This window comes from Entelurus aequoreus, linkage group LG13 (genome assembly GCF_033978785.1).
Source record: "Entelurus aequoreus isolate RoL-2023_Sb linkage group LG13, RoL_Eaeq_v1.1, whole genome shotgun sequence".
NCBI classification, from domain to species: domain Eukaryota; kingdom Metazoa; phylum Chordata; class Actinopteri; order Syngnathiformes; family Syngnathidae; genus Entelurus; species Entelurus aequoreus.
Window position 1 is genome coordinate 7,870,047 of NC_084743.1, and position 10,000 is coordinate 7,880,046.

The 10,000-nt window shown below is 57.2% G+C and overlaps 1 protein-coding gene and 1 non-coding gene across 3 annotated transcripts in view; both read right to left on the reverse strand.

Moving 5' to 3' along the window:
• LOC133663120 (transmembrane protein 237A-like) overlaps positions 1-10,000 on the reverse strand; it is a 94,931-nt gene that overhangs the window by 19,259 nt on the left and 65,672 nt on the right. The gene's annotated exons all lie outside the window — the stretch shown is intronic.
• On the reverse strand, positions 9,597-9,678 carry trnas-gcu (transfer RNA serine (anticodon GCU)). Its single transcript has one exon. It is a non-coding gene; the product is annotated as a tRNA-Ser (tRNA).

Sequence of the window (10,000 nt, forward strand, 5' to 3'; positions counted from 1 at the left end):
CTTGCTTCATCCACCAGGGGCCATAACTTCATTCTTGCTTCATCCACCAGCGGCATAACTTCATTCTTGCTTCATCCACCAGGGCCATAACTTCATTCTTGCTTCATCCACCAGGGGCCATAACTTCATTCTTGCTTCATCCACCAGGGGCCATAACTTCATTCTTGCTTCATCCACCAGCGGCCATAACTTCATTCTTGCTTCATCCACCAGGGGCCATAACTTCATTCTTGCTTCATCCACCAGGGCCATAACTTCATTCTTGCTTCATCCACCAGTGGCCATAACTTCATTCTTGCTTCATCCACCAGGGGCCATAACTTCATTCTTGCTTCATCCACCAGGGCCATAACTTCATTCTTGCTTCATCCACCAGTGGCCATAACTTCATTCTTGCTTCATCCACCAGTGGCCATAACTTCATTCTTGCTTCATCCACCAGTGGCCATAACTTCATTCTTGCTTCATCCACCAGTGGCCATAACTTCATTCTTGCTTCATCCACCAGTGGCCATAACTTCATTCTTGCTTCATCCACCAGTGGCCATAACTTCATTCTTGCTTCATCCACCAGTGGCCATAACTTCATTCTTGCTTCATCCACCAGTGGCCATAACTTCATTCTTGCTTCATCCACCAGTGGCCATAACTTCATTCTTGCTTCATCCACCAGGGGCCATAACTTCATTCTTGCTTCATCCACCAGTGGCCATAACTTCATTCTTGCTTCATCCACCAGTGGCCATAACTTCATTCTTGCTTCATCCACCAGTGGCCATAACTTCATTCTTGCTTCATCCTCAGTGGCCATAACTTCATTCTTGCTTCATCCACCAGTGGCCATAACTTCATTCTTGCTTCATCCACCAGTGGCCATAACTTCATTCTTGCTTCATCAACCAGTGGCCATAACTTCATTCTTGCTTCATCCACCAGTGGCCATAACTTCATTCTTGCTTCATCCACCAGTGGCCATAACTTCATTCTTGCTTCATCCACCAGTGGCCATAACTTCATTCTTGCTTCATCCACCAGTGGCCATAACTTCATTCTTGCTTCATCCCTCAGTGGCCATAACTTCATTCTTGCTTCATCCACCAGTGGCCATAACTTCATTCTTGCTTCATCCACCAGTGGCCATAACTTCATTCTTGCTTCATCCACCAGTGGCCATAACTTCATTCTTGCTTCATCCACCAGTGGCCATAACTTCATTCTTGCTTCATCCCTCAGTGGCCATAACTTCATTCTTGCTTCATCCACCAGTGGCCATAACTTCATTCTTGCTTCATCCACCAGTGGCCATAACTTCATTCTTGCTTCATCCACCAGTGGCCATAACTTCATTCTTGCTTCATCCACCAGTGGCCATAACTTCATTCTTGCTTCATCCACCAGTGGCCATAACTTCATTCTTGCTTCATCCACCAGTGGCCATAACTTCATTCTTGCTTCATCCACCAGTGGCCATAACTTCATTCTTGCTTCATCCACCAGTGGCCATAACTTCATTCTTGCTTCATCCACCAGTGGCCATAACTTCATTCTTGCTTCATCCACCAGTGGCCATAACTTCATTCTTGCTTCATCCACCAGTGGCCATAACTTCATTCTTGCTTCATCCACCAGTGGCCATAACTTCATTCTTGCTTCATCCACCAGTGGCCATAACTTCATTCTTGCTTCATCCACCAGTGGCCATAACTTCATTCTTGCTTCATCCACCAGTGGCCATAACTTCATTCTTGCTTCATCCACCAGTGGCCATAACTTCATTCTTGCTTCATCCACCAGTGGCCATAACTTCATTCTTGCTTCATCCACCAGTGGCCATAACTTCATTCTTGCTTCATCCACCAGTGGCCATAACTTCATTCTTGCTTCATCCACCAGTGGCCATAACTTCATTCTTGCTTCATCCACCAGTGGCCATAACTTCATTCTTGCTTCATCCACCAGTGGCCATAACTTCATTCTTGCTTCATCCACCAGTGGCCATAACTTCATTCTTGCTTCATCCACCAGTGGCCATAACTTCATTCTTGCTTCATCCACCAGTGGCCATAACTTCATTCTTGCTTCATCCACCAGTGGCCATAACTTCATTCTTGCTTCATCCACCAGTGGCCATAACTTCATTCTTGCTTCATCCACCAGTGGCCATAACTTCATTCTTGCTTCATCCACCAGTGGCCATAACTTCATTCTTGCTTCATCCTCAGTGGCCATAACTTCATTCTTGCTTCATCCACCAGTGGCCATAACTTCATTCTTGCTTCATCCACCAGTGGCCATAACTTCATTCTTGCTTCATCCACCAGTGGCCATAACTTCATTCTTGCTTCATCCACCAGTGGCCATAACTTCATTCTTGCTTCATCCCTCAGTGGCCATAACTTCATTCTTGCTTCATCCACCAGTGGCCATAACTTCATTCTTGCTTCATCCACCAGTGGCCATAACTTCATTCTTGCTTCATCAACCAGTGGCCATAACTTCATTCTTGCTTCATCCACCAGCGGCCATAACTTCATTCTTGCTTCATCCACCAGGGGCCATAACTTCATTCTTGCTTCATCCACCAGTGGCCATAACTTCATTCTTGCTTCATCCACCAGTGGCCATAACTTCATTCTTGCTTCATCCACCAGGGGCCATAACTTCATTCTTGCTTCATCCACCAGTGGCCATAACTTCATTCTTGCTTCATCCACCAGTGGCCATAACTTCATTCTTGCTTCATCCACCAGTGGCCATAACTTCATTCTTGCTTCTCTGTCGACTTTACTGAGATCCTCGGCAAAGCGCAGCCCGTTGCCTCGCAGGTAAGAGGAATTCTTTGCAGCGGCCCAGATTGCAGCTCTGTGCACCCGGGAGGAAAACTGCAGTAACACACACCTGTTACCTTTTGGCTTCTTCACTCCAACGCGGTGCACGGTGTGGATAACATTCGGGAGCCGTTCAGCATCAGACGGCAGCAGAGCCTGGCAGACTTGGATCACCTCTTCACGTACATCTCGGTCCTCCACACGCTCGGCCACACCATGCAGTCTCAGGTTCCATCGTCTTGAATATCTCTCCATTTCTGTGATGCGTTCTTCAAGTACATTGATTAGCTTCTTGTCCCCCTCCACAGCCAGTTCCAGCCCAGAAACTCTCCCCATAATCTCGCTTACTTGTTTGCAAACTTGTTCCACTTTAGCATTTCCACTAGCAATTTGAGTGGCATTGGCCTGGATCAACTCCTTCAGCTCATCTGAGCGGGCCTCCGAGCGGGCGCTCACCTCGTCCAAGCGGGCGCTCACCTCGTCCAAGCGGGCGCTCAGCTCGTCCGAGCGGGCGCTCACCTCGTCCAAGCGGGCGCTCACCTCGTCCAAGCGGGCGCTCAGCTCGTCCGAGCGGGCGCTCACCTCGTCCAAGCGGGCGCTCACCTCGTCCAAGCGGGCGCTCAGCTCGTCCAAGCGGGCGCTCAGCTCGTCCGAGCGGGCGCTCACCTCGTCCAAGCGGGCGCTCACCTCGTCCAAGCGGGCGCTCAGCTCGTCCGAGCGGGCGCTCACCTCGTCCAAGCGGGCGCTCACCTCGTCCAAGCGGGCGCTCACCTCGTCCAAGCGGGCGCTCAGCTCGTCCAAGCGGGCGCTCACCTCGTCCAAGCGGGCGCTCAGCTCGTCCGAGCGGGCGCTCACCTCGTCCAAGCGGGCGCTCACCTCGTCCAAGCGGGCGCTCAGCTCGTCCGAGCGGGCGCTCACCTCGTCCAAGCGGGCGCTCACCTCGTCCCAGCGGGCGCTCACCTCGTCCAAGCGGGCGCTCACCTCGTCCAAGCGGGCGCTCACCTCGTCCAAGCGGGCGCTCACCTCGTCCAAGCGGGCGCTCAGCTCGTCCAAGCGGGCGCTCACCTCGTCCGAGCGGGCGCTCACCTCGTCCAAGCGGGCGCTCACCTCGTCCAAGCGGGCGCTCACCTCGTCCAAGCGGGCGCTCAGCTCGTCCAAGCGGGCGCTCAGCTCGTCCGAGCGGGCGCTCACCTCGTCCAAGCGGGCGCTCACCTCGTCCAAGCGGGCGCTCAGCTCGTCCAAGCGGGCGCTCAGCTCGTCCGAGCGGGCGCTCAGCTCGTCCGAGCGGGCGCTCACCTCGTCCAAGCGGGCGCTCACCTCGTCCAAGCGGGCGCTCACCTCGTCCAAGCGGGCGCTCAGCTCGTCCGAGCGGGCGCTCACCTCGTCCAAGCGGGCGCTCACCTCGTCCAAGCGGGCGCTCAGCTCGTCCAAGCGGGCGCTCACCTCGTCCAAGCGGGCGCTCAGCTCGTCCGAGCGGGCGCTCACCTCGTCCAAGCGGGCGCTCACCTCGTCCAAGCGGGTGCTCAGCTCGTCCGAGCGGGCGCTCACCTCGTCCAAGCGGGCGCTCAGCTCGTCCAAGCGGGCGCTCAGCTCGTCCGAGCGGGCGCTCAGCTCGTCCAAGCGGGCGCTCAGCTCGTCCGAGCGGGCGCTCAGCTCGTCCGAGCGGGCGCTCACCTCGTCCAAGCGGGCGCTCAGCTCGTCCAAGCGGGCGCTCAGCTCGTCCGAGCGGGCGCTCAGCTCGTCCAAGCGGGCGCTCAGCTCGTCCGAGCGGGCGCTCAGCTCGTCCAAGCGGGCGCTCAGCTCGTCCGAGCGGGCGCTCAGCTCGTCCGAGCGGGCGCTCAGCTCGTCCAAGCGGGCGCTCAGCTCGTCCGAGCGGGCGCTCAGCTCGTCCGAGCGGGCGCTCACCTCGTCCGAGCGGGCGCTCACCTCGTCCAAGCGGGCGCTCACCTCGTCCGAGCGGGCGCTCACCTCGTCCGAGCGGGCGCTCAGCTCGTCCGAGCGGGCGCTCACCTCGTCCAAGCGGGCGCTCACCTCGTCCAAGCGGGCGCTCACCTCGTCCAAGCGGGCGCTCACCTCGTCCAAGCGGGCGCTCACCTCGTCCGAGCGGGCGCTCACCTCGTCCGAGCGGGCGCTCAGCTCGTCCAAGCGGGCGCTCAGCTCGTCCGAGCGGGCGCTCAGCTCGTCCGAGCGGGCGCTCACCTCGTCCGAGCGGGCGCTCACCTCGTCCAAGCGGGCGCTCACCTCGTCCTAGCGGGCGCTCAGCTCGTCCCAGCGGGCGCTCACCTCGTCCAAGCGGGCGCTCAGCTCGTCCAAGCGGGCGCTCACCTCGTCCAAGCGGGCGCTCACCTCGTCCGAGCGGGCGCTCACCTCGTCCGAGCGGGCGCTCACCTCGTCCAAGCGGGCGCTCACCTCGTCCAAGCGGGCGCTCAGCTCGTCCGAGCGGGCGCTCACCTCGTCCAAGCGGGCGCTCACCTCGTCCAAGCGGGCGCTCAGCTCGTCCGAGCGGGCGCTCACCTCGTCCAAGCGGGCGCTCACCTCGTCCCAGCGGGCGCTCACCTCGTCCAAGCGGGCGCTCACCTCGTCCAAGCGGGCGCTCACCTCGTCCAAGCGGGCGCTCACCTCGTCCAAGCGGGCGCTCAGCTCGTCCAAGCGGGCGCTCACCTCGTCCGAGCGGGCGCTCACCTCGTCCAAGCGGGCGCTCACCTCGTCCAAGCGGGCGCTCACCTCGTCCAAGCGGGCGCTCAGCTCGTCCAAGCGGGCGCTCAGCTCGTCCGAGCGGGCGCTCACCTCGTCCGAGCGGGCGCTCACCTCGTCCGAGCGGGCGCTAACCTCGTCCAAGCGGGCGCTCACCTCGTCCGAGCGGGCGCTCAGCTCGTCCGAGCGGGCGCTCACCTCGTCCAAGCGGGCGCTCAGCTCGTCCAAGCGGGCGCTCAGCTCGTCCGAGCGGGCGCTCAGCTCGTCCAAGCGGGCGCTCAGCTCGTCCGAGCGGGCGCTCAGCTCGTCCGAGCGGGCGCTCACCTCGTCCAAGCGGGCGCTCAGCTCGTCCAAGCGGGCGCTCAGCTCGTCCGAGCGGGCGCTCAGCTCGTCCAAGCGGGCGCTCAGCTCGTCCGAGCGGGCGCTCAGCTCGTCCAAGCGGGCGCTCAGCTCGTCCGAGCGGGCGCTCAGCTCGTCCGAGCGGGCGCTCAGCTCGTCCAAGCGGGCGCTCAGCTCGTCCGAGCGGGCGCTCAGCTCGTCCGAGCGGGCGCTCACCTCGTCCGAGCGGGCGCTCACCTCGTCCAAGCGGGCGCTCACCTCGTCCGAGCGGGCGCTCACCTCGTCCGAGCGGGCGCTCAGCTCGTCCGAGCGGGCGCTCACCTCGTCCAAGCGGGCGCTCACCTCGTCCAAGCGGGCGCTCACCTCGTCCAAGCGGGCGCTCACCTCGTCCAAGCGGGCGCTCACCTCGTCCGAGCGGGCGCTCACCTCGTCCGAGCGGGCGCTCAGCTCGTCCAAGCGGGCGCTCAGCTCGTCCGAGCGGGCGCTCAGCTCGTCCGAGCGGGCGCTCACCTCGTCCGAGCGGGCGCTCACCTCGTCCAAGCGGGCGCTCACCTCGTCCTAGCGGGCGCTCAGCTCGTCCCAGCGGGCGCTCACCTCGTCCAAGCGGGCGCTCAGCTCGTCCAAGCGGGCGCTCACCTCGTCCAAGCGGGCGCTCACCTCGTCCGAGCGGGCGCTCACCTCGTCCGAGCGGGCGCTCACCTCGTCCAAGCGGGCGCTCACCTCGTCCAAGCGGGCGCTCAGCTCGTCCGAGCGGGCGCTCACCTCGTCCAAGCGGGCGCTCAGCTCGTCCAAGCGGGCGCTCAGCTCGTCCGAGCGGGCGCTCAGCTCGTCCAAGCGGGCGCTCAGCTCGTCCGAGCAGGCGCTCAGCTCGTCCGAGCGGGCGCTCACCTCGTCCGAGCGGGCGCTCACCTCGTCCAAGCGGGCGCTCACCTCGTCCAAGCGGGCGCTCACCTCGTCCAAGCGGGCGCTCAGCTCGTCCGAGCGGGCGCTCACCTCGTCCGAGCGGGCGCTCACCTCGTCCAAGCGGGCGCTCAGCTCGTCCGAGCGGGCGCTCACCTCGTCCAAGCGGGCGCTCACCTCGTCCAAGCGGGCGCTCACCTCGTCCGAGCGGGCGCTCACCTCGTCCAAGCGGGCGCTCACCTCGTCCAAGCGGGCGCTCACCTCGTCCAAGCGGGCGCTCACCTCGTCCAAGCGGGCGCTCACCTCGTCCAAGCGGGCGCTCAGCTCGTCCGAGCGGGCGCTCAGCTCGTCCAAGCGGGCGCTCAGCTCGTCCGAGCAGGCGCTCAGCTCGTCCGAGCGGGCGCTCACCTCGTCCGAGCGGGCGCTCACCTCGTCCAAGCGGGCGCTCACCTCGTCCAAGCGGGCGCTCAGCTCGTCCAAGCGGGCGCTCACCTCGTCCAAGCGGGCGCTCACCTCGTCCGAGCGGGCGCTCACCTCGTCCAAGCGGGCGCTCACCTCGTCCAAGCGGGCGCTCACCTCGTCCAAGCGGGCGCTCAGCTCGTCCGAGCGGGCGCTCACCTCGTCCAAGCGGGCGCTCAGCTCGTCCAAGCGGGCGCTCAGCTCGTCCGAGCGGGCGCTCAGCTCGTCCAAGCGGGCGCTCAGCTCGTCCGAGCAGGCGCTCAGCTCGTCCGAGCGGGCGCTCAGCTCGTCCGAGCGGGCGCTCACCTCGTCCAAGCGGGCGCTCACCTCGTCCAAGCGGGCGCTCACCTCGTCCAAGCGGGCGCTCACCTCGTCCAAGCGGGCGCTCAGCTCGTCCGAGCGGGCGCTCAGCTCGTCCGAGCGGGCGCTCAGCTCGTCCGAGCAGGCGCTCAGCTCGTCCGAGCGGGCGCTCACCTCGTCCGAGCGGGCGCTCACCTCGTCCAAGCGGGCGCTCACCTCGTCCAAGCGGGCGCTCAGCTCGTCCAAGCGGGCGCTCACCTCGTCCAAGCGGGCGCTCACCTCGTCCGAGCGGGCGCTCACCTCGTCCAAGCGGGCGCTCACCTCGTCCAAGCGGGCGCTCACCTCGTCCAAGCGGGCGCTCAGCTCGTCCGAGCGGGCGCTCACCTCGTCCAAGCGGGCGCTCAGCTCGTCCAAGCGGGCGCTCAGCTCGTCCGAGCGGGCGCTCAGCTCGTCCAAGCGGGCGCTCAGCTCGTCCGAGCAGGCGCTCAGCTCGTCCGAGCGGGCGCTCACCTCGTCCGAGCGGGCGCTCACCTCGTCCGAGCGGGCGCTCACCTCGTCCAAGCGGGCGCTCAGCTCGTCCAAGCCAGAAGACGTCGACATAGTTCAAAGGAGCAGTCGTTAAGTCCAGCCAAATGAAACACAAAATTAACTAAATATTAAAGGGAAACTATGAAGTCTCTTTTAAATCTTATACGAGCCGTTTTCACAGGATGATGTTCTTTTTTTAGATGCTGCTCCCGCATGTAAGACCGTTCACGGCGCCATCTTGGATCTCTTCCCTGTTAAGGTGGTGTTATTAAATAGGTGTATAATTGTTGGTTGTCACATGTTAAGGTGGTATTATTAAATAGGTGTATAATTATTGGTTGTCACATGTTAAGGTGGTATTATTAAATAGATGTATAATTGTTGGTTGTCACATGTTAAGGTGGTATTATTAAATAGGTGTATAATTATTGGTTGTCACATGTTAAGGTGGTATTATTAAATAGGTGTATAATTGTTGGTTGTCACATGTTAAGGTGGTATTATTAAATAGGTGTATAATTATTGGTTGTCACATGTTAAGGTGGTATTATTAAATAGGTGTATAATTGTTGGTTGTCACATGTTAAGGTGGTATTATTAAATAGGTGTATAATTGTTGGTTGTCACATGTTAAGGTGGTATCATTAAATAGGTGTATAATTGTTTGTTGTCACATGTTAAGGTGGTATTATTAAATAGGTGTATAATTGTTGGTTGTCACATGTTAAGGTGGTATTATTAAATAGGTGTATAATTGTTGGTTGTCACATGTTAAGGTGGTATTATTAAATAGGTGTATAATTGTTGGTTGTCACATGTTAAGGTGGTATTATTAAATAGGTGTATAATTGTTTGTTGTCACATGTTAAGGTGGTATTATTAAATAGATGTATAATTGTTGGTTGTCACATGTTAAGGTGGTATTATTAAATAGGTGTATAATTGTTGGTTGTCACATGTTAAGGTGGTATTATTAAATAGGTGTATAATTGTTTGTTGTCACATGTTAAGGTGGTATTATTAAATAGGTGTATAATTGTTTGTTGTCACATGTTAAGGTGGTATTTTTAAATAGGTGTATAATTGTTTGTTGTCACATGTTAAGGTGGTATTTTTAAATAGGTGTATAATTGTTGGTTGTCACATGTTAAGGTGGTATTATTAAATAGGTGTATAATTGTTTGTTGTCACATGTTAAGGTGGTATTATTAAATAGGTGTATAATTGTTTGTTGTCACATGTTAAGGTGGTATTATTAAATAGGTGTATAATTGTTTGTTGTCACATGTTAAGGTGGTATTTTTAAATAGGTGTATAATTGTTGGTTGTCACATGTTAAGGTGGTATTATTAAATAGGTGTATAATTGTTTGTTGTCACATGTTAAGGTGGTATTATTAAATAGGTGTATAATTGTTTGTTGTCACATGTTAAGGTGGTATTTTTAAATAGGTGTATAATTGTTGGTTGTCAAACATTAAGGTGGTATTATTAAATAATACTGCAGTGATTTATTCTTTGGCTGCACAACTGGTGAAAAATAACATATCGACGAGGATGGGATTCGAACCCACGCGTGCAGAGCACAATGGATTAGCAGTCCATCGCCTTAACCACTCGGCCACCTCGTCTACAGCTAATTCCCTCCCCCTTCCTTCACCAGGTGTGCAGGTGTGTCACAGCACATGCTGGTAGTTATCCTTTCTATAGATGAACCGCAGCTCCCCTCAGCACTCGTGTTCACCAGCATGCTGGACTGTAGACAAGACCACATGATCGTGTTTGGACAACAGTACACCAGCTTCACACTGACTACTCTAAAGTCAATCAACCAACAATGGCAACTAGACTGTCAATATTACTGCCACAGGTGGTGTAAAAGTGTATTACACACGGGAGAGTCTCATTACTGCCACAGGTGGTGTAAAAGTGTATTTCACGCGTGAGAGTCTC